This window comes from Salmo trutta, chromosome 13 (assembly GCF_901001165.1).
Source record: "Salmo trutta chromosome 13, fSalTru1.1, whole genome shotgun sequence".
Classification (NCBI taxonomy): Eukaryota; Metazoa; Chordata; class Actinopteri; order Salmoniformes; family Salmonidae; genus Salmo; species Salmo trutta.
The window spans coordinates 61,301,580-61,322,219 of NC_042969.1; positions in this window are offsets into that span (position 1 = coordinate 61,301,580).

Sequence of the window (20,640 nt, forward strand, 5' to 3'; positions counted from 1 at the left end):
CCATATCTACTGGTTGAAATACCACAGTGTGCCATCACAGCAGCAAGATTTGTGACCTGTTGCCACAAGAAAAGGGCAACCAGTGAAGAACAAACACCATTGTAAATACAATCCATATTTATGTTTATTTATTTTCCCTTTTGTACTTTCACTATTTGCACATCGTGTTTACTATTTTGGAACTTCGGTGAGTGTAATGTATACTGTACATTTTTATTGTTTATTTCACTTCTGTTTATTATCTACTTCACTTGCTTTGGCAATGTTAATGTGTTTCCCATGGCAATGAAGCCCTTGAATTGAATTGAGAGAGAGAGAGAGAGAGAGAGAGAGAGAGAGAGAGAGAGAGAGAGAGAGAGAGAGAGAGAGAGAGGACCAGAGTAGTGATGCGGGTTGACTCATAGGCCTATATCAGTGGGGCGGACGGGTTTAGGATCATTAACTATTGTGTGGATTAAGGGCGGGTGGGTGGTGGGCAGGTTGAATAAAGAGAAAACGCTACCTTAAGAAGTCATTATTTTAGGCTATCTGGCATTAGTGCATAAGCCTAGTCTTTAGGGCCTAACTGTATGGTGCCAAATATCCTACACACCAATGGCTAAATGTTTTTTGAAACGGGCAGAAATAGCTAATGTCAATCCAAAAGGACAATGTCAGAATCTAATTAAATTAGACAAAAGCTGCTAAAGGAGAGTTGAAAATAAAGAGAAGGGAGGGCCAGAAAAGTAATGTTTGGGAACAGCCTGGTCTCATAGACTAGAGGCAACCAGCGAAAGATTTGGTGAAGTGGTAAAAGAGGACGATAGCAGTGTTATGTGCAATGATTGTGAGGCACTAAACATATTCAACAGCCGCAAGACAGGGACTTCAAATAGGCCTATGGCACGTCAAGGGAACTGTAGCTGACTGTTAAGATGGGTTAAATGGGAACTGTAATCAGGACACTGACTGTAGGTCAATAACCTCTCACATAGCCTTAATATTCACTCCTGCAGAGTTTCTTGCAGTAAAATTACACACAAAATGTAGACAAAATTTAACTAAGGAACAGAAGTGGAGAAATAGACAGATTTTTTTTCAGCATCTTGAGAGAATGCAAATGCTCCTTAAGATACCATCTGTAAAGGTGTTTATCAGCCTCATATACGCTGATAGTATTTCAACCATATAAAATCTGCATCCAAGCCAAACTAAAATCTTTTCAGAAACATACTGTATTGGGTTGTTTTCACAGCTTTCTATTTCCTTACAACCGGTCAAACTGATGTCATTTGGACATTTTGTACAGAAAATATTTCCTGTATTGTTTTAGTTATTGCAATTTTGTTCCAGGGTCCCTAAACGTCTTTGCTCCACTAAAGAGGATGACAGAGAAAACTTTACCAATGTCAACTCGATTGAAGCATTCATTCTATCAATTTATAACATTATTCTGTTGAACAAGGGTTTTTAGTCTTCTAGGGCAACACATAATGACAGAAGAGAAGCTTCATGTATCTAATATAGACAAGTTGACTATCAAATACCCTACAGAAATGTCGGACATTATAAGCAGAAACATATATAAATCCCCAAAACAAAATCCTGCACCCCCTGACAAAAAAAACATTGCGCCGTCTTTGACTGTAAGCTATAGCACATTGTCTATATTTTCACTTTATCACATATAGTCGGGTGGCTGTGGATGGGTTATTTAAACAATAAGGCCCGAGGGGGTGTGGTATATGGCCAATATACCACGCCTAAGGGCTGTTGTTACGCACGACCCAGCGCAGAGTGCTAGGACACAGCCCTTAGCCGTGTTATATTGGCCATATACAACAAACCCCCGAGGTGCCTTACTGCTATGATAAACTGGTTATCAACATAATTAGAAGAGTAAAAATACATGTTTTGTCATACCCGTGGTATATGTTCTGATATACCACGACTTTCAGCCAATCAGCATTCAGGGCTCGAATCACCCAGTTTATAATAGCAATTGTAGGTGGATGCAGTTAAATAAACAGCTGACCCGCTCACCACTAGACCAGAGGGTTTTGCAGAACAATATGGTGAATCACAGGTTGCATCCAAATGATACCCTATTCCCTACACAGTGCACTACTTTTTACCAGAGCCCCCTCGTCAATAATAGTGCACTGTATAGGAAAAAGGGTTCCATTTGGGACGCTGACATGCTGTAGTGTGGGCTTGCCAGACAGCTCTGTTGCCTCACAATGGAAGAAACATTATTGTTCTATCAAGGCACAAGGTGAGACCCAGATACAGGAGGCAGATGGTTGGAGCCTTACAATGTTTATTAATCCAAAAGGAGTAGGCAAGAGAATGGTCGTGGACAGGCAAAAAGGTCAAAACCAGATCAGAGTCCAGGAGGTAGAAAGTGGCTCGTGGTCAAGGCAGGCAGAATGGTCAGGCAGGCGGGTACAGAGTCCAGAAACAGGCAAGAGTCAAAGCCGGGAGGACTACAAAAAGGAGAATAGCAAAAGGAGTACTGGAAAAACATGCTGGTTGACTTGACTAAACATACAAGACAAACTGGCAGAGAGAGACAGGAAACACAGGGATAAATACACTGGGGAAGATAAGCAACACCTGGAGGGGGTGGAGATAATCACAGGAACAGGTGAAACAGATCAGGGCGTGACATGTTCAGTGTATGTGTGTGTCTTATATGGGATTAAGGAGACCATGCCAAACTGCTGAGCAGCTGTCTCAACACCTGTCTCTCCCATTGTCTCTGCTACTACACAGACCACACCAGATATACACGCATACACACACACACACACACACACACACACACACACACACACACACACACACACACACACAGTGCAGGGAGCAGTCAGGCTGGAATATCAGCACCACAGGAGAGGACAGCTGCTCATCCTACCATACATGTTGGTGCCAATAGAACTTCCTGTTTCACTGTGACACCATAGTCCATGTGTACCATAGACTGTATATGATAACTGTCCACATCCACTAGGTGTTGTTCCACTTCTATTGTTGTTGTGGTGTTACACTAGAGTAAGTCAGTGTCAAGACAAAACAACATAGCAGAATGATTTATAATCGTCAGCCATTTCCATCCTCCTGCCCACAGCCACTCCAGTCAACACAGTCATAGGATGCGTCCTATAGGGCAGTGGTTCCCAAACTTTTTCGGTTACTGTACCACCAACTGAATTTTTCTCTGCCTGGAGTACAACTGAAGTACCCCCTCATGTGCATTTTACTAGTACGTCTATGGCCTCATGAGTCTTCTCAAGTACCCCATGTAGATAGACCTAATACCCCTGGTTGGGAACCACTGCTCTAGTGTGCAATTTGGGACAGCCATGGGGTTGTGTCAACAAGCTGATGTGGTGAACCTATAGTGAGGTTATCTTGATCAGATTAATAGCCCTTTGTCCTACAGCCTTGCAGTAATTGAATTGCTTAATGAAGCCCTGAACTGAACTCTGCCATTGCTTATGTCTAATCAGCTCTCTGTATAATGAGACTGTCACTCTGCTGCACCTGAGACCAATGCAGCTCTCTCTCCTCCTTACTCCTTTCTCCTCCTCTCTCCTCCCCTACTGTCTCCTCCTCTCCCCAGAGCACTGGTCTCCCACAGCAGGGGTAGGCATAATAATCTGTCTGACATGCACACACCTACACCCACCCACCCACCCACCCACCCACCCACCCACACACACACACACACACACACACACACACACACACACACACACACACACACTCTCACACACACACACACACACACACACACATACACACACACACACACACACACACACACACACACACACACACACACACACACACACACACACACATACACACACACACACACACACACACACACACACATACTGTACTAACAGTTTTTCTCAATTGTTTACACACAAATACTGGTACTTGAGACACAATGACCACAACATGTAACTCATGAACCAACCCCCTGAACCAATTCTGCTAAACTACAAGCACAATTCCTGCTTTACACTCAAATTGCAGTTCTAAAACACACTTTTTTCAAAACACTACACACAATTCTTTGCATTTGGCACAATTTTCATGCAGAAAATCTCTTGTTTTTACAATGAACACACGCCATTCAAATATGCACACTGACTCATCACATGGGCAAACACCCGGGCAACACAGTTTTACAATTAGCAATCAGAGCTTTAGCATAAAAGGGCAACAGGTGAGCTCTTCTGTTTTGGAGCAATGGATGCAATGGAAACAGAGGCAGAGCCAGAGGAGTGAGAGTAAGAGGAGGAGGACGGGGAGGACAAGAACAAGGACAAGGACGAGGACGAGGAAGGCCAAGGACCGTAATCTCTGATGAGATCCGAGCCACTTTGGTTGATCATGTGGTCAACCATGGTCTAACAATGAGGGAGGCTGGGCAAAGAGTACAGCCAAATTTGAGCAGGTACACTGTAGCATCCATCATCCGGACATTCCGAAATGAGAATAGGTAAGAAATCTACTCTCGCTAGAAAATTGCAGTACTGCATATCAATACAGTCAGTACTCAATGAGTACAGTAGTACAGTATTGCCTGTGGACGGTTCTGTAGGACTGTAAAAATAAAGTATGTTTCAAGTATTTGGGAAATGTATTCCTACTTTGTATTTACAGTATTTTACTATTTGTTTGGCAGAACTGAAAGATTACCAACACAAGGTGGTCGGGAACGTGTTCTGTCTCCTGAACAGGAAACTGAAATCATGAACATGGTCCTAGAAAATAACGCCATAACATTATGGAAAATACAAAGAAAAATAATAGAAAACAATGAGATATTTCAAAATATTGATAGGGTAAGCTTATCAACACTGGACCGTGTCTTGCGCAGAAATAATCTCAGGATGAAGCAGGTCTACAGGGTGCCATTTGAACGCAATTCACAAAGAGTCAAAGAATTGCGATATATCTATGTGCAAGTGAGTCCTATACAATCCCACAATTGATGCATACTCTCAACACTGTGTAAATTATACATATTTCAGTATTGTAATCATAATGATTGTGCTTCACAATAGTGACCACTCCATGTCTATTTCTGATATCGTCATGTGTGTTTCAGAGAGTCCTTGAGCTAGAGGTGGCTGCAGTGGAGCACCAGTTCATCTTCATTGATGAGGTTGGATTCAACCTCACAAAAAGACGAAAGAGGGGAAGGAATATCATCGGCCAGCGTGCCATTGTTCAAGTCCCTGGCCAGCGCGGAGGGAACATCACAATGTGTGCAGTGATTACCCACCACGGCGTCATCCATCACCATGCTACCCTTGGCCCCTACAACACCGCCCATCTGATCACATTCCTGGACACCCTACACAACACACTCATTCCACCAGATCAGGTAGATGGCCCAGAGCAGCTCAGGTACGTTGTCATTTGGGACAACGTAAGTTTCCACAGGGCTGTTCTGGTTCGTAACTGGTTCACTGCCCACCCACGCTTTTTAGTTGTTTATCTCCCTCCATATTCTCCATTCCTCAATCCTATTGAGGAATTTTTTTCTGCCTGGAGATGGAAAGTGTATGACCGAAATCCACAAACGCGTATATCTCTTCTCCAAGCTATGGAAGACGCATGTGGAGAAATAGCAGCTGATGCTTTTCATAGCTGGAATCGCCACGCTAGGCGATATTTCCCCCGCTGCTTGGCCAGGGAAAACATTGCTTGTGATGTGGATGAGGTGCTGTGGCCAGACCGCAACAGAAGAGAGGATGCAGCATAGTTTTTTTTTTTTTTTTTACTGTAACTGTATACATTAAATTCTTCTGTTTTGTATGTAGACCACTGTATGTGCAACTTTGTGTTGGTTGGGAATGGGATTTACACTGTGTACATTGTTTTTGTGGGAAAAATAAAATATATTTGTTACCGTGTATTTGTGTGTTCTGAGTAAAAAAACAATATTGTCAAATATTTTACAACACACGTATGTATGTACTATCTGTAGTAATGGCAACACTGAACCAGAAAAAGGCCTAAGTCATTATGATGAATGGAGAAGAAGTGTTTTACATTGAGCACATCAGTGTTCAACTGGTTCTTATAAATGTCTATTCATATGATGGTTTGTGTGTGTCATTTGAAAACAAAATACCATTTTGATAAGAAATAACATTGTTTTGAATGTAAAGTTTCATTTTACTGGAAACTGTAACCCCCTAGGACCAAGCTTCAAGTATAGCCCTGTGGCCCACAGTAAACCAGACAGCCAGTGACCTTGGCCTAGCAGTCATCTGCCAACAACCCAAAGACAGACATGCAGACAGATAGGTGGAGAGAATGTGTTACATAAAGTACTCACTGTGACAACAGTAGACTGAACAAGTCATTTGGTTGAAATCATCACATAAACACATTTATTCAAATAAGAGCTGTAAAATGTGCCAAATATAATAACTCATCATGGTTACTTAAGTCTCTCAATGTCCTCTGTCAGTGTGCAGTGTGTATGTTTGGAGGACAGTGGGCAGTGTATGTTTGGAGGACAGTGGGCAGTGTGTGTGTTTGGAGGACAGTGTGTGTGTTTGGAGGACAGTGGGCAGTGTGTGTGTTTGGAGGACAGTGGGCAGTGTGTGTGTTTGGAGGACAGTGGGCAGTGTGTGTGTTTGGAGGACAGTGTGTGTGTTTGGAGGACAGTGGGCAGTGTGTGTGTTTGGAGGACAGTGGGCAGTGTGTGTGTTTGGAGGACAGTGGGCAGTGTATGTTTGGAGGACAGTGTGCAGTGTGTGTGTTTGGAGGACAGTGGGAGGTGTGTGTGTTTGGAGGACAGTGGGCAGTGTGTGTGTTTGGAGGACAGTGGGAGGTGTGTGTGTTTGGAGGACAATGGGCAGTGTGTGTGTTTGGAGGACAGTGGGAGGTGTGTGTGTTTGGAGGACAGTGGGCAGTGTGTGTGTTTGGAGGACAGTGTGTGTGTTTGGAGGACAGTGGGCAGTGTGTGTGTTTGGAGGACAATGGGCAGTGTGTGTGTTTGGAGGACAGTGGGCAGTGTGTGTGTTTGGAGGACAGTGTGCAGTGTGTGTGTTTGGAGGACAGTGGGCAGTGTGTGTGTTTGGAGGACAGTGGGCAGTGTATGTTTGGAGGACAGTGGGAGGTGTGTGTGTTTGGAGGACAATGGGCAGTGTGTGTGTTTGGAGGACAGTGTGTGTGTTTGGAGGGCAGTGGGCAGTGTGTGTGTTTGGAGGACAGTGGGCAGTGTGTGTGTTTGGAGGACAGTGGGCAGTGTGTGTGTGTTTGGAGGACAGTGGGCAGTGTGTGTGTGTTTGGAGGACAATGGGCAGTGTGTGTGTTTGGAGGACAGTGGGCAGTGTGTGTGTTTGGAGGACAGTGTGTGTGTTTGGAGGACAGTGGGCAGTGTGTGTGGTTGGAGGACAGTGTGTGTGTGTTTGGAGGACAGTGGGCAGTGTGTGTGTTTGGAGGATAATGGGCAGTGTGTGTGTTTGGAGGACAGTGGGCAGTGTGTGTGTTTGGAGGACAGTGGGCAGTGTGTGTGTTTGGAGGACAGTGGGCAGTGTGTGTGTTTGGAGGACAGTGGGCAGTGTGTGTTGGAGGACAGTGGCAGTGTGTGTTTGGAGGACAGTGGGCAGTGTATGTTTGGAGGACAGTGGGAGGTGTGTGTGTTTGGAGGACAATGGGCAGTGTGTGTGTTTGGAGGACAGTGGGAGGTGTGTGTGTTTGGAGGACAGTGGGCAGTGTGTGTGTTTGGAGGACAGTGGGCAGTGTATGTTTGGAGGACAGTGGGAGGTGTGTGTGTTTGGAGGACAATGGGCAGTGTGTGTGTTTGGAGGACAGTGTGTGTGTTTGGAGGACAGTGGGCAGTGTGTGTGGTTGGAGGACAGTGTGTGTGTGTTTGGAGGACAGTGGGCAGTGTGTGTGTTTGGAGGATAATGGGCAGTGTGTGTGTTTGGAGGATAATGGGCAGTGTGTGTGTTTGGAGGACAGTGGGCAGTGTGTGTGTGTTTGGAGGATAATGGGCAGTGTGTGTGTTTGGAGGACAGTGGGCAGTGTGTGTGTTTGGAGGATAATGGGCAGTGTGTGTGTTTGGAGGATAATGGGCAGTGTGTGTGTTTGGAGGACAGTGGGCAGTGTGTGTGTTTGGAGGACAATGGGCAGTGTGTGTGTTTTGGAGGACAATGGGCAGTGTGTGTGTTTGGAGGGCAGTGGGCAGTGTGTGTGTTTTGGAGGACAATGGGCAGTGTGTGTGTTTGGAGGACAGTGGGCAGTGTGTGTGTTTGGAGGACAATGGGCAGTGTGTGTGTTTTGGAGGACAGTGGGCAGTGTGTGTGTTTGGAGGACAATGGGCAGTGTGTGTGTTTGGAGGACAGTGGGCAGTGTGTGTGTTTGGAGGACAGTGTGTGTGTTTGGAGGACAGTGGGCAGTGTGTGTGTGTGTTTGGAGGACAATGGGCAGTGTGTGTGTTTTGGAGGACAATGGGCAGTGTGTGTGTTTGGAGGACAATGGGCAGTGTGTGTGTTTTGGAGGACAATGGGCAGTGTGTGTGTTTGGAGGGCAGCGGGCAGTGAATGTCCTGTCCTGTTGCTACGACTGCTTTTACTATCTCATCCTGGAATATACAAGGTCTGAGGTCATTTGCCTTTGGCCTAAAGAGCAGGAACCCAGACTTTATCAAAGAATTTGGAAATACAAACATTGTCATCCTACAACATAACCAACAAAAACTGGTCACAACTCCTGCAGCTCTGCCAGACGCTGGGTATGTACATAGTCAATGGTAGGCTTTGAGTGGACTCCTATGATAATTACACCTATAGCTTGTCATGACGTGGCCCTCTTTGGGTACAGCGAGCACCATCCCCCTCTCTCTGCACCATCCCCCTCTTTCTCTCACCACCTCTCTCTCTTCCCCCTACACACAGGCTATGTTAGGCAGGCCATAAATTCTTAGAGGAGTTCTCTCCTCATGGCCAGACAGTATAGAGAGAGTTTCACAGGAGAACAAAGGAACCTCTTCCACATCACAGAACATGAGAACTGAACAATTTCCATGTTTTGGAGAATGTGTACACGGTCGGGGAAGAATCCAGCTACGACCGGTCCATTTCGTTTAATGTTGTGAAACTTATGAGAGACAATACAGCCACAGTACCATAACTCTGTTTATACAAGAGTCTCAGTTGAGGCTTGCATATAATTGTTGTATAAAATGAATGAGTAAAGATGAAACTATTAGTGAAATTATGTAATGTGATTTTAAACTGTTTAATGAAGGAAAATCCAATTCCCTTTAAAGTTTAACTAAATCATTGGCCCGCCCCATGAGCACAGACATTGATCTGGCGTCATGGGACAGCCCCTTTCTACTGTTCAGAATAAAACCCCCACCCTAAAGAATTCCCTTCAGACCAGCTTACCTCGATTACCACGAGAGGGCTAAGGTTTGAGGAGAAACCATAAACCTGAGTATTAGCTAAGGTTGAAATGGTTGTTAAAACTCTGAGACTATCGATACCGACAGAATAAGACCAAATATTTGATGCTAATTACTAGTCTGCAGCTAGGAATTCTATACCATTGAATGCGAAGGCCGACAACCGCCGAAACACCTATTCTCTAACAACATTGCTGAATGTTACTCTGAACTATCCATTCTAACCACGGAAGAGAGAGAGAGGGCGGACAAATTCTGCAACAGAAAGACGGACGATCCCAACAGAGATCACGACGACACACTGAGCGTAAATATATATTTATTGCAATTTTTCCCGAATGAGTGAGCGTTCATGTGCAAAGGATTAGCATTTCAATTAACACAATTATCAAGTGTGTAGTGATCCACATCCCTTTTGTCCACCAAGCCGTAATACCGGTTTAGCCCACTAGGGCACATCCCCTATCATTTCCTTGTAACCATATCTCTACATTGTTTGTTTGTATGTGCATTTCTGTGATTATTTAGTTAGTTCATAAACAAATGATTGAGACAATTGATGTATGGAGGATTCATAGTGAAGACTGGGTTTATGAAGATAACCAACAATTTACGACGTTTGGAATGAGACTAACGTGAGGTAAAAAATAATTAATTAATTAGAAGACTAATCGATCAGATATTAAAATATATGAAAGTTATATTAGGAAAAATATAACTTTGTAATCTGAATATTGTCCTTGATGCACCAACTTCCTACTTAATTACATTTACCTGATTAGTTAATCACGTAATAATAATAATAATAATTGATTTGATAAACTATCAGTCTTCAGTTTAATGATGCCAAAGACACAACAAGCTCATCTCTTGGCAGTAGTACTGTAGACTACTTCACTGACCTCCACCTTGAGTCTCTCAGAGCGTTCACAGTCATCACACTGACACCCCTGTCAGATCACAACAAAACACAGTCTACTTGAAAAGAGCAATGCTCAATCATGAGGCATCAAAGCCAAAGAAACTGAATCATATTAAGAAATGCTATAGATGGAAGGAAAGTAGTGTGGAAATCTACCAAAAAAAGAATGAAATCCCTTCTAGACAATTTCCTGGACAAAATGTTTCACTCTAACAGTGAAGGTGTAAACTTGGCAGTAGAAAACCTAAACAGTGTATTTGATATCTCAGCTTCCCTATCAAATCTAAAAATGTCAAGCAGACAACCTAAGAAAATGAACAACAATGACAAATGGTTTGATGAAGAATGCAAAAACCTAAGAAAGACCTATTCAACCAAAACATAGAGTTCCAGAAAACCTGAGTCTACGCCTTCACAATGGTGAATCACTAAAACAATACGGAAATACACTACGGAAAAAGAAGAAACAGCACGTCAGAAATCAGCTCAATGTACACTGCGTGCACAATTATAAGGCAAGTGAGTATTCTGATCTTATCATTGTTTCTATTCACATTTTCAAACTCCAAACCATATAAACTTGAATGCTTATTGGATTTAATCATTTTCAGGTGATATGAATTTGTGTAATGAGGGAGGGTGTGGCGAAAGTGAATAACACCTTATATCAAGGTGTGCATAATTATTAGGCAGCCTCATTACCTCAGGTAAAATGGGCCAAAAAATAAATTTAACTGACACTGAAAAAACAAAAATGTAAAATGCCTTTCAGACAGATGCGACACTCTTTAAATAGCTAAACAATTGACGTGTGACCACCGGACATTCAAACGTTTTGTTGCGAATAGTCAACTGGGGCGCAAAAACGCATGGGGAAGAAAAGGCGCAAATTAACTGCAAAAGACTTGAGAAGAATTAAACGTCAAACTACCAGGAACCCATTATCCTCCAGTGCCACCATATTCCAGAACTGCAACCTACCTGGAGTGTTCAGAAGTACAAGGTGTCAAGTGCTCAGAGACATGGCCAAGGTCAAGAAGACTGAAACAAGACCACCACTGAATAAGATTCACAAGTTGAAGCATCAAGATTGGGCAAAGAAATACCTGAAGACAGATTTTTCAAAGGTTTTATGGACAGATGAAATGAAAGTGACTCTTGATGGACCAAATGGATGGGCCCGTGGCTGGATCAGTAATGGACACAGGGCACCACTTTGAGTCAGCTGCCAGCAAGGTGAAGGAGGGGTACTGGTATGGGCTGCTATCATTGAGGATGAGGTAGTTGGACCTTTTTGAGTTGAAGATGGACTGAAACTCAACTCCCAAACCTCCTGCCAGTTTCTGGTAGATTCTTTCGTCAAACCGTGGTACAGGAAGAAGTACTCAGCATTCTAGAAGGCCATGATCTTTATGCAGGACAATGCTCCATCACATGCATCCAAGTACTCCACTGCTTGGCTAGCCAGCAAGGGCCTCAAAGATGCCTGAATAATGACCTGGCCCCCTTCCTCACCTGACTTAAATCCCATTGTGAACTTGTGGGCCCTTCTCAAACGTGAGATGTACAGTGATGGAAGACAATGCACCTTTTTGAACATCATTTGGGAGGCTGTGGTTGCTGCTTCAGCGAAAATTGATCGTGAACAGATCAAGAAACTGACAGACTCCATGGATGGAAGGCTCATGGCAGTTATTGAAAATAAGGGTGGCTATATTGGTCACTGAATATTTTTGAAAGGCCAAAAATGTTATATCATTGTCATTTTGTGTTACTTATCTGTTACACTTACTCTAAAAATTGAGAATAAACAAGTGAGTTGAGAGAAATTATTTTTGTAATTTAGTTGCCTAATAATTGTGCACACTAATAGTTGCCTAATAATTGTGCACACTTATATATTTCCCTGAGAAAGACAAAACTCACTTTTCCTTTGTTAAACATTCAGGTTTGAGGTTCAATAACATTTGGATTGACTGAGAGCATTGTGTTTGTTCAACAATAAAATTAATCCTGAGGAATACAATTTGCCTAATAATTGTGCACGCAGTGTAATTGAAGAATCCATACAATCTAACCACTTCTGGGAAAATTGGAACACACTAAACAAACAACAACACGAAGAGTTATCTATCCAAAACGGAGATGTATGGATAAACCACTTCTCCAATTGTTTTGGTCCTAGAGAAAAGAACAAACAGCAAAATCATAAACATGATCAAATACAAATCTTAGAATCAATTAGTAAAGACTACCACTGGATTCTTCAATTACTTTGAATGAACTACAGGACAAAACACAAACCCTTCAACCCCAAAAGGCATGTGGTGTTGATGGTATCCTAAATTAAATTTTAAATATATAGATCACAAATTCCAATTGGCTGTACGTAAACTCTTTAACATCATCATTAGCTCTGGCATCTTCCCCAATGTTTGAAATTAAGGACTGATCACCCCAACCAATACACAAAAGTGGAGACAAATTTGACCCCAATAGCTACCGTGGGATATGTGTCAACAGCAACCTTGGGAAAATCCTCTGAATTATCATTAACAACAGACTCGTACATTTCCTCAGTGAAAACAATGTACCGAGCAAATGTCAGATTGTTTTTTTTTACCAAATTATCATATGACAGAGCACATATTCATCCTGCACACCCTAATTGACAAACAAACAAACAAACAAAGCAAAGCAAAGGCAAAGTCTTCTCATGCTTTGTTGATTTAAAAAATTATTTTGACTGAATTTGGCATGAGGGTCTGCTATACAAATTGATGGAAAGTGGTGTTAGGGAAAAAACATACAACATTATAAAATCCATGTACACAAACAACAAGTGTGCGGTTAAAATTGGCAAAAAACACACACATTTCTTTCCACAGGGCTGTGGGCTGAGACAGGGATGCAGCTTTAGCCCCACCCTCTTCAACATATATATCAACGAATTGGTGAGGGCACTAGAACAGTCTGCAGCACCCGGCCTCACCCTACTATAATCTGAAGTCAATTGCCTACTGTTTGCTGATGATCTGGTGCTTCTGTCCCCAACCAAGGAGGGCCTACAGCAGCACCTAGGTCTTCTGCACAGATTCTGCCAGACCTGGGCCCTGACTGTAAATCTCAGTAAGACAAAAATAAGGGTGTTCCAAAAAAGGTCCAGTTGCCAGGACCACAAACACAAATTCCATCTTGACACCGTTAACCTAGAACACACAAAAAACTACACATACCTCGGCCTAAACATCAGCGCCACAGGTAACTTCCACAAAGCTGTGAACGATCTGAGAGACAAGGCAAGAAGGGCCTTCCATGCCATCAAAAGGAACATAAAATTGTACATAAAAATACTTGATTCAGAACCCATTGTCCTTTATGGTTGTGAGGTCTGGGGTCCGCTCACTGCAAAACTATCCTCCGTGTACAACGTAAAACATCAAATAATGCATGTAGAGCAGAATTAGGCCGATACCCGCTAATAATTAAAATCCAGAAAAGAGCGGTTACATTCTACAACCACCTAAAAGGAAGCGATTCCCAAACCTTCCTTGACAAAGCCATCACCAACAGAGCGATGAACCTGGAGAAGAGTCTTCTAAGCAAGCTGGTCCTGGGGCTCTGTTCACAAACTCACCCCACAGAGCCCCAGGACAGCAACACAATTAGACCCAAACAAATCATAAGAAAACCAAAAGATAATTACTTGACACATTGGAAAGATTTAACAAAACAACTGATCAAAATGCTATTTGGCCCAAAAACAGAGAGTACACAGTGGCAGAATACCTGACCACTGTGACTGACTGAAACTTAAAACCTGTTGAGGACAGATGTTCCGCTAGCAAAACATTAGATTATGTCAGGAGAATACCCAGCCAAAAATAGTCACACAGCCATTTTGAAAGCAAGCATATATGTCACAAAAACCAAAACCACAGCTAAATGCAGCACTAACCTTTGATGATCTTCATCAGATGACACTCCTAGGACATTATGTTATACAATACATGCATGTTTTGTTCAATTAAGTTCATATTTATATCAAAAAACAGCTTTTTACATTAGCATGTGATGTTCAGAACTAGCATACCCACCGAAAACTTCCGGTGAATTTACTAAATTACTCATTATAAACGTTGACAAAATACATAACAATTATTTTAAGAATTATAGATACAGAACTTCTTTATGCAATCGCTATGTCCGATTTTAAAATAGCTTTTCGGCAAAAGCACATTTTGCAATATTCTGAGTACATAGCTCGGCCTTCACGGCTAGCTATTTTGACATCCGCCAACTTCGGGGTCACCTAAACTCAGAATTACTATTAGAAAAATTGGATTACCTTTGCTGTTCTTCGTCAGAATGCACTCCCAGGACTTCTACTTCAACAACAAATGTTGTTTTGTTTCCAAATAATCCATAGTTATATCCAAATACCTCCGTTTTGTTCGTGCATTCAGGTCACTATCCGAAGGGTAACGCGCGAGCGCATTTCGTGACAAAAATATTCCATTACCATCCTTAGAAGCATGTCAAACGCTGTTTAAAATCAACTTTTATGCTATTTTTCTCGTAAAATAGCAATAATATTCCAACCGGGCAACGTTGTATTCATTCAAAGAGAGAAAGAAAAACATGGCGAGTTCTCGTGACCGCGCATCTCCAGTCTCACTGTCCCCAGGCTGACCACTTACAAACTCTGCTCCTATACTTTGCCCAGAGACAGCAGACACCCCATTCCACTTTCTGGCGGCTTTAGAGAGCCAATGGAAGCGTTAGAAGGTGTCACGTTACAGCACAGATGTTGTAATTTCGATAGAGATGTAACAGAAGGACAACAAATTGTCAGACAGGGCACTTCCTGCATGGAATCTTCTCAGGTTTTGGCCTGCCATATGAGTTCTGTTATACTCACAGACACCATTCAAACAGTTTTAGAAACTTTAGAGTGTTTTCTATCCAAATCTACTAAGTATATGCATATTCTGGGCAGGAGTAGTAACCAGATTAAATCGGGTACGTTTTTTATCCAGCCGTGAAAATACTGCCCCCTATCCCAAAGAAGTTTTAAGGAAAGCTTTGACTATGTACAGACTCCGTGAGCATAGCCTTGCTATTGAGAGAAGCCGCCATAGGCAGATCTGGCTCTCAAGAGAAGACAGGTTATGCCCACAAAATGAGGTGGAAACTGAGCTGCACTTCTTAACCTCCTGCCAAATGTATGACCATATTAGAGACACATATTTCCCTCAGATTATACAGACCAACAAAGAATTTGAAAACAAATCCAATTTTGATAAACTCCCATATCTATTGGGAGAAATACCACATTGTGCAATCACAGCAGCAAGATTTGTGACCTGTTGCCACAAGAAAAGGGCAACCAGTGAAGAACAAAGACCATTGTAAATACAACCCATATTTATGTTTATTTATTTTTAGTTTAACTATTTGTACATCGTTACAACACTGTATATAGACATAATAAGACATTTGAAATTTCTTCATTCTTTTGGAACTTGTGTGTAATATTTACTGTTCATTTTTGATTGTTTATTTCACTTTGGTTTATTATGTATTTCACTTTTTTGGCAATGTAAACATATATTTCCCATTCCAATAAAGCCCTTGAATTGAATTGAATTGAGAGGGGGGGACGGGGACGGGGGGACGGGGGGACTGAGAGAAACAAAGATGTATTTTCACGACTTCTGCCGAAGTAGATGTCCATCCTTGCTCGGGTGGTGCTCGGCGGTCGACGTCACCGGTCTTCTAGCCATCATTGATCAGTTTTTCATTTTCCATTGATTTTGTCTAGTCTTCCTACACACCTGGTTCCAATCCCATTAATTACATGTTGTGTATTTAACCCTCTGTTTTCCCTCATGTCCTTGTCGGTGATTGTTTGTGATGTTATGTAAGTGTGTATTTTGTATTGGTGTGCGGCGGGTTATTTTTACCCATGTTATTTTTGTACTTTGTTTTTGGAGTTTGTTTTTTGTTTTTTGTTATTAAATACTCCAGTTTAACCAATTAGGTTTCTCCTGCGCCTGACTTCCCTGCCACCTACATATACGATTATGACATGTATGTATATACACTGCTCAAAAAAATAAAGGGAACACTAAAATAACCCATCCTAGATCTGAATGAATGAAATAATCTTATTAATTACTTTTTTCTTTACATAGTTGAATGTGCTGACAACAAAATCACACAAAAATAATCAATGGAAATCCAATTTATCAACCCATGGAGGTCTGGATTTGGAGTCACACTCAAAATTAAAGTGGAAAACCACACTACAGGCTGATCCAACTTTGATGTAATGTCATTAAAACAAGTCAAAATGAGGCTCAGTAGTGTGTGTGGCCTCCATGTGCCTGTATGACCTCCCTACAACGCCTGGGCATGCTCCTGATGAGGTGGCGGATGGTCTCCTGAGGGATCTCCTCCCAGACCTGGACTAAAGCATCCGCCAACTCCTGGACAGTCTGTGGTGCAACGTGGCGTTGGTGGATGGAGCGAGACATGATGTCCCAGATGTGCTCAATTGGATTCAGGTCTGGGGAACGGGGGGGGCCAGTCCATAGCATCAATGCCGTCCTCTTGCAGGAACTGCTGACACACTCCAGCCACTTGAGGTCTAGCATTGTCTTGCATTAGGAGGAACCCAGGGCCAACCGCACCAGCATATGGTCTCACAAGGGGTCTGAGGATCTCATCTCGGTACCTAATGGCAGTCAGGCTACCTCTGACGAGCACATGGATGGCTGTGCGGCCCCCCAAAGAAATGCCACCCCACACCATGACTGACCCACCGCCAAACCGGTCATGCTGAAGGATGTTGCAGGCAGCAGAACGTTCTCCACGGCGTCTCCAGACTCTGTCACGTCTGTCACATGTGCTCAGTGTGAACCTGCTTTCATCTGTGACGAGCACAGGGCGCCAGTGGCAAATTTGCCAATCTTGGTGTTCTCTGGCAAATGCCAAACGTCCTGCACGGTGTTGGGCTGTAAGCACAACCCCCACCTGTGGACGTCGGGCCCTCATACCACCCTCATGGAGTCTGTTTCTGACCGTTTGAGCAGACACATGCACATTTGTGGCCTGCTGGAGGTCATTTTGCAGGGCTCTGGCAGTGCTCCTCCTGCTCCTCCTTGCACAAAGGAGGAGGTAGCGGTCCTGCTGCTGGGTTGTTGCCCTCCTACGGCCTCCTCCACATCTCCTGATGTACTGGCCTGTCTCCTGGTAGCTCCTCCATGCTCTGGACACTACGTTGACAGACACAGCAAACCTTCTTGCCACAGCTCGCATTGATGTGCCATCCTGGATGAGCTGCACTACCTGAGCCACTTGTGTGGGTTGTAGACTCCGTCTCATGCTACCACTTGAGTGAAAGCACCGCCAGCATTAAAAAGTGACCAAAACATCAGCCAGGAAGCATAGGAACTGAGAAGTGGTCTGTGGTCACCACCTGCAGAACCACTCCTTTATTGGGGGTGTCTTGCTAATTGCCTATAATTTCCACCTGTTGTCTATTCCATTTGCACAACAGCATGTGAAATTTATTGTCAATCAGTGTTGCTTCCTAAGTGGACAGTTTGATTTCACAGAAGTGTGATTGACTTGGAGTTACATTGTGTTGTTTAAGTGTTCCCTTTATTTTTTTGAGCAGTGTATATATATATATATATATACAGACAGACACACACACAGAGAGACTTCAGGCTGCTCTAACAGATGCAGCTCTCAGTCAGGCTGGCTGGCTGGTGGTGATTTAAGAGCAGAGTTATCTAAAGAATGATATGGTGATTTAAATCAACGGCCTGAGGCAAGCTATTGGAACATTCAGACTCTTCCATAAACACATCACTGCTTCAGGAGGAACACAGACAATGGGAAAAACAACTGTTCTGTTGGGGTCTGTGCTATCTTGGGACGGGACGTCCCTACAGTACCAGTATCTGAACATTGTTTCCCCCCTGCTCAACCCTTTATTTGGGCCTCAGTTAGAAGAGACGTGGACGGCAAGGGTGAGGAAGGTGCGCATGGAGAGTGGATTGGACACGCTGTCATACACGTCAATCCAGAGCCTCCTAAACATGCTCAATAGTTGGCATGTCTGGTGAGTATGCAGGCCAGAAGAACTGGGACATTTTCAGCTTCCAGGAATTGTGTACAGATCCTTGTGACATGGAGCCGTGCATTGTCATGCTGAAACATGACGTGATAGAGGCAGATGAATGTTATGACAATGTGCCTCAGGATCTCGTCACCGTACCTCTGTGCATTTAAATTGCCATCGCTAAAATGCAATTGTGTTCGTTGTCCATAGCTTATGCCTGCCCATACCATCACCCCACCGCCACCATGGGGCACTCTGTTCACGTTGACATCAGCAAACCGCTCACCCACACAATGCCATACACGTGGTCCGCGGTTGTGAGGTCGTTTGGACATGACGCCAAATATGTCCAACCGACATTGGAGGCGGCTTATGGTAGAGAAATAAACATTCAATTCTCTGGTGGGCATGCCAATTGCACACTCCCTCAAAACTTGAGACATCTGTGGCATTGTGCTGTTTGACAAAAGTAAACATTTTAGAGTAGCCTTTTATTGTTCCCAGCACAAGGTCCACTTGGGTAATGATCATGCTGTTTAATCAGCTTCTTGATATGGTGGATGGCAACGGAGAAATGCTCACTAACAGGGCTGTAAACAAATTTGTGCACAAAATTTTAAAGAAATAAGCATTTTGTGCATATGGAACATTTCTGGAATAATTTATTTCAGCTCATGAAACATTGGACCAATACTTTACATGTTGCATTTATATTTTTGTACAGCGTAAATCTGCTGAGGCATACATAAAGACAAGCTGAAGATGTGTAGCTCTGTCTGATAGCATAAGTCTGTCTCGCCCGTTACAGGCCGTCATCATGAGTGAGGTTGAGAAACGGTTTGATAGCACCATCTAATGGCCAAACCCATTCGTTACCATGGGAGAAAAATAGGCTATTGCTAGAGATGCGGTTCCCAAGTGTATCCCAGGCGTCCTACAAATTGATACAATTTACTTTATTGTCCATGAGGGGAAATTTGTCTGGGATAAAGAGGGGCATCATGCAATGTGTCAAACAGGATTCCTTCTTAAATTCCTAATCAGATACAATAAAGCAAATCCTAATGTATGTTTATGATATGAACTTGTAGGAGACTTGGGACAGAGGGAAGGTACAGACAACTGTATTATCCAGGGTGGCGGGAACAGGGAAGAAGTTAGGAGTCCATTAAATGTAGACCAGCTTCCGATTGGATTATACAGGGTTGTATACATGTGTTTAATTTTTTGGGACAATCTCTGAAATTCTGTTCTGAACTACTTTATTAAAAGTACCCCAAAGAAAAATACACATTTATGGCAATAAAACATTTGCACAAATTAGAAAAGACAATGTATTAGATAGAAAACATAAAGCCCATTTAAATCATCAGTAGTCATCAGAATAAGCAGTACAGGGCACTACAGAGCATTAGGCCTTATTTACACCCTACGCAAGTATGCAACACAAGCAATTAGCAATTGCATTGCGTACATGCGTAGGGTATACTGTTCACATTGAGTTAGAGATTAGAACATCTTGTTTAAAATGAACGGTTGACCAACATGTCTGATGTTGGTCTGTTGCGGGCAGTGTGGGAATGGTGGGATCTGTTCATGTTTTAAGGTCTGGAGCCACGGTGGACATAGCACTCAGAGGCATGCAATGATGGGCCAGATCGGGTGTCTGTTGTTCAGAAGCTAACAGACACCAGTATGACGGTAACGTTGTCAGCACATCCTCTCTTCTCAATACTCCCATTCTGAAATGTTATATATATATAAAGAGAGAAAGAGAGAGAAAGAGAGGGAAAGCCCATCAATACACCAACACAGAGCAGGTCAAGGATATCACTAGTACGAATCAAAGAGTATTTTCCTTCATCAATCTACATGCCCTACCCCATAATGACAAAGCAAAAACAGGTTTTTAGAAATGTTTCTGCAAATGTATAGAAAAATAAAAAATACGGAGTCTTCTTGGGTATGACACTACAAGCTTGGCACACCTGTATTCGGGAAGTTTCTCCATTCTTCTCTGCAGATTCTCTCAAGCTCAGTCAGGTTGGATGGTGAACGTTGCTGCACAACTATTTTCAGGTCTCTCCAGAGATGTTTGATCGGATTCAAGTCCAGGCTCTGGCTGGGTCACTCAAGGACATTCAGAGACGTGTC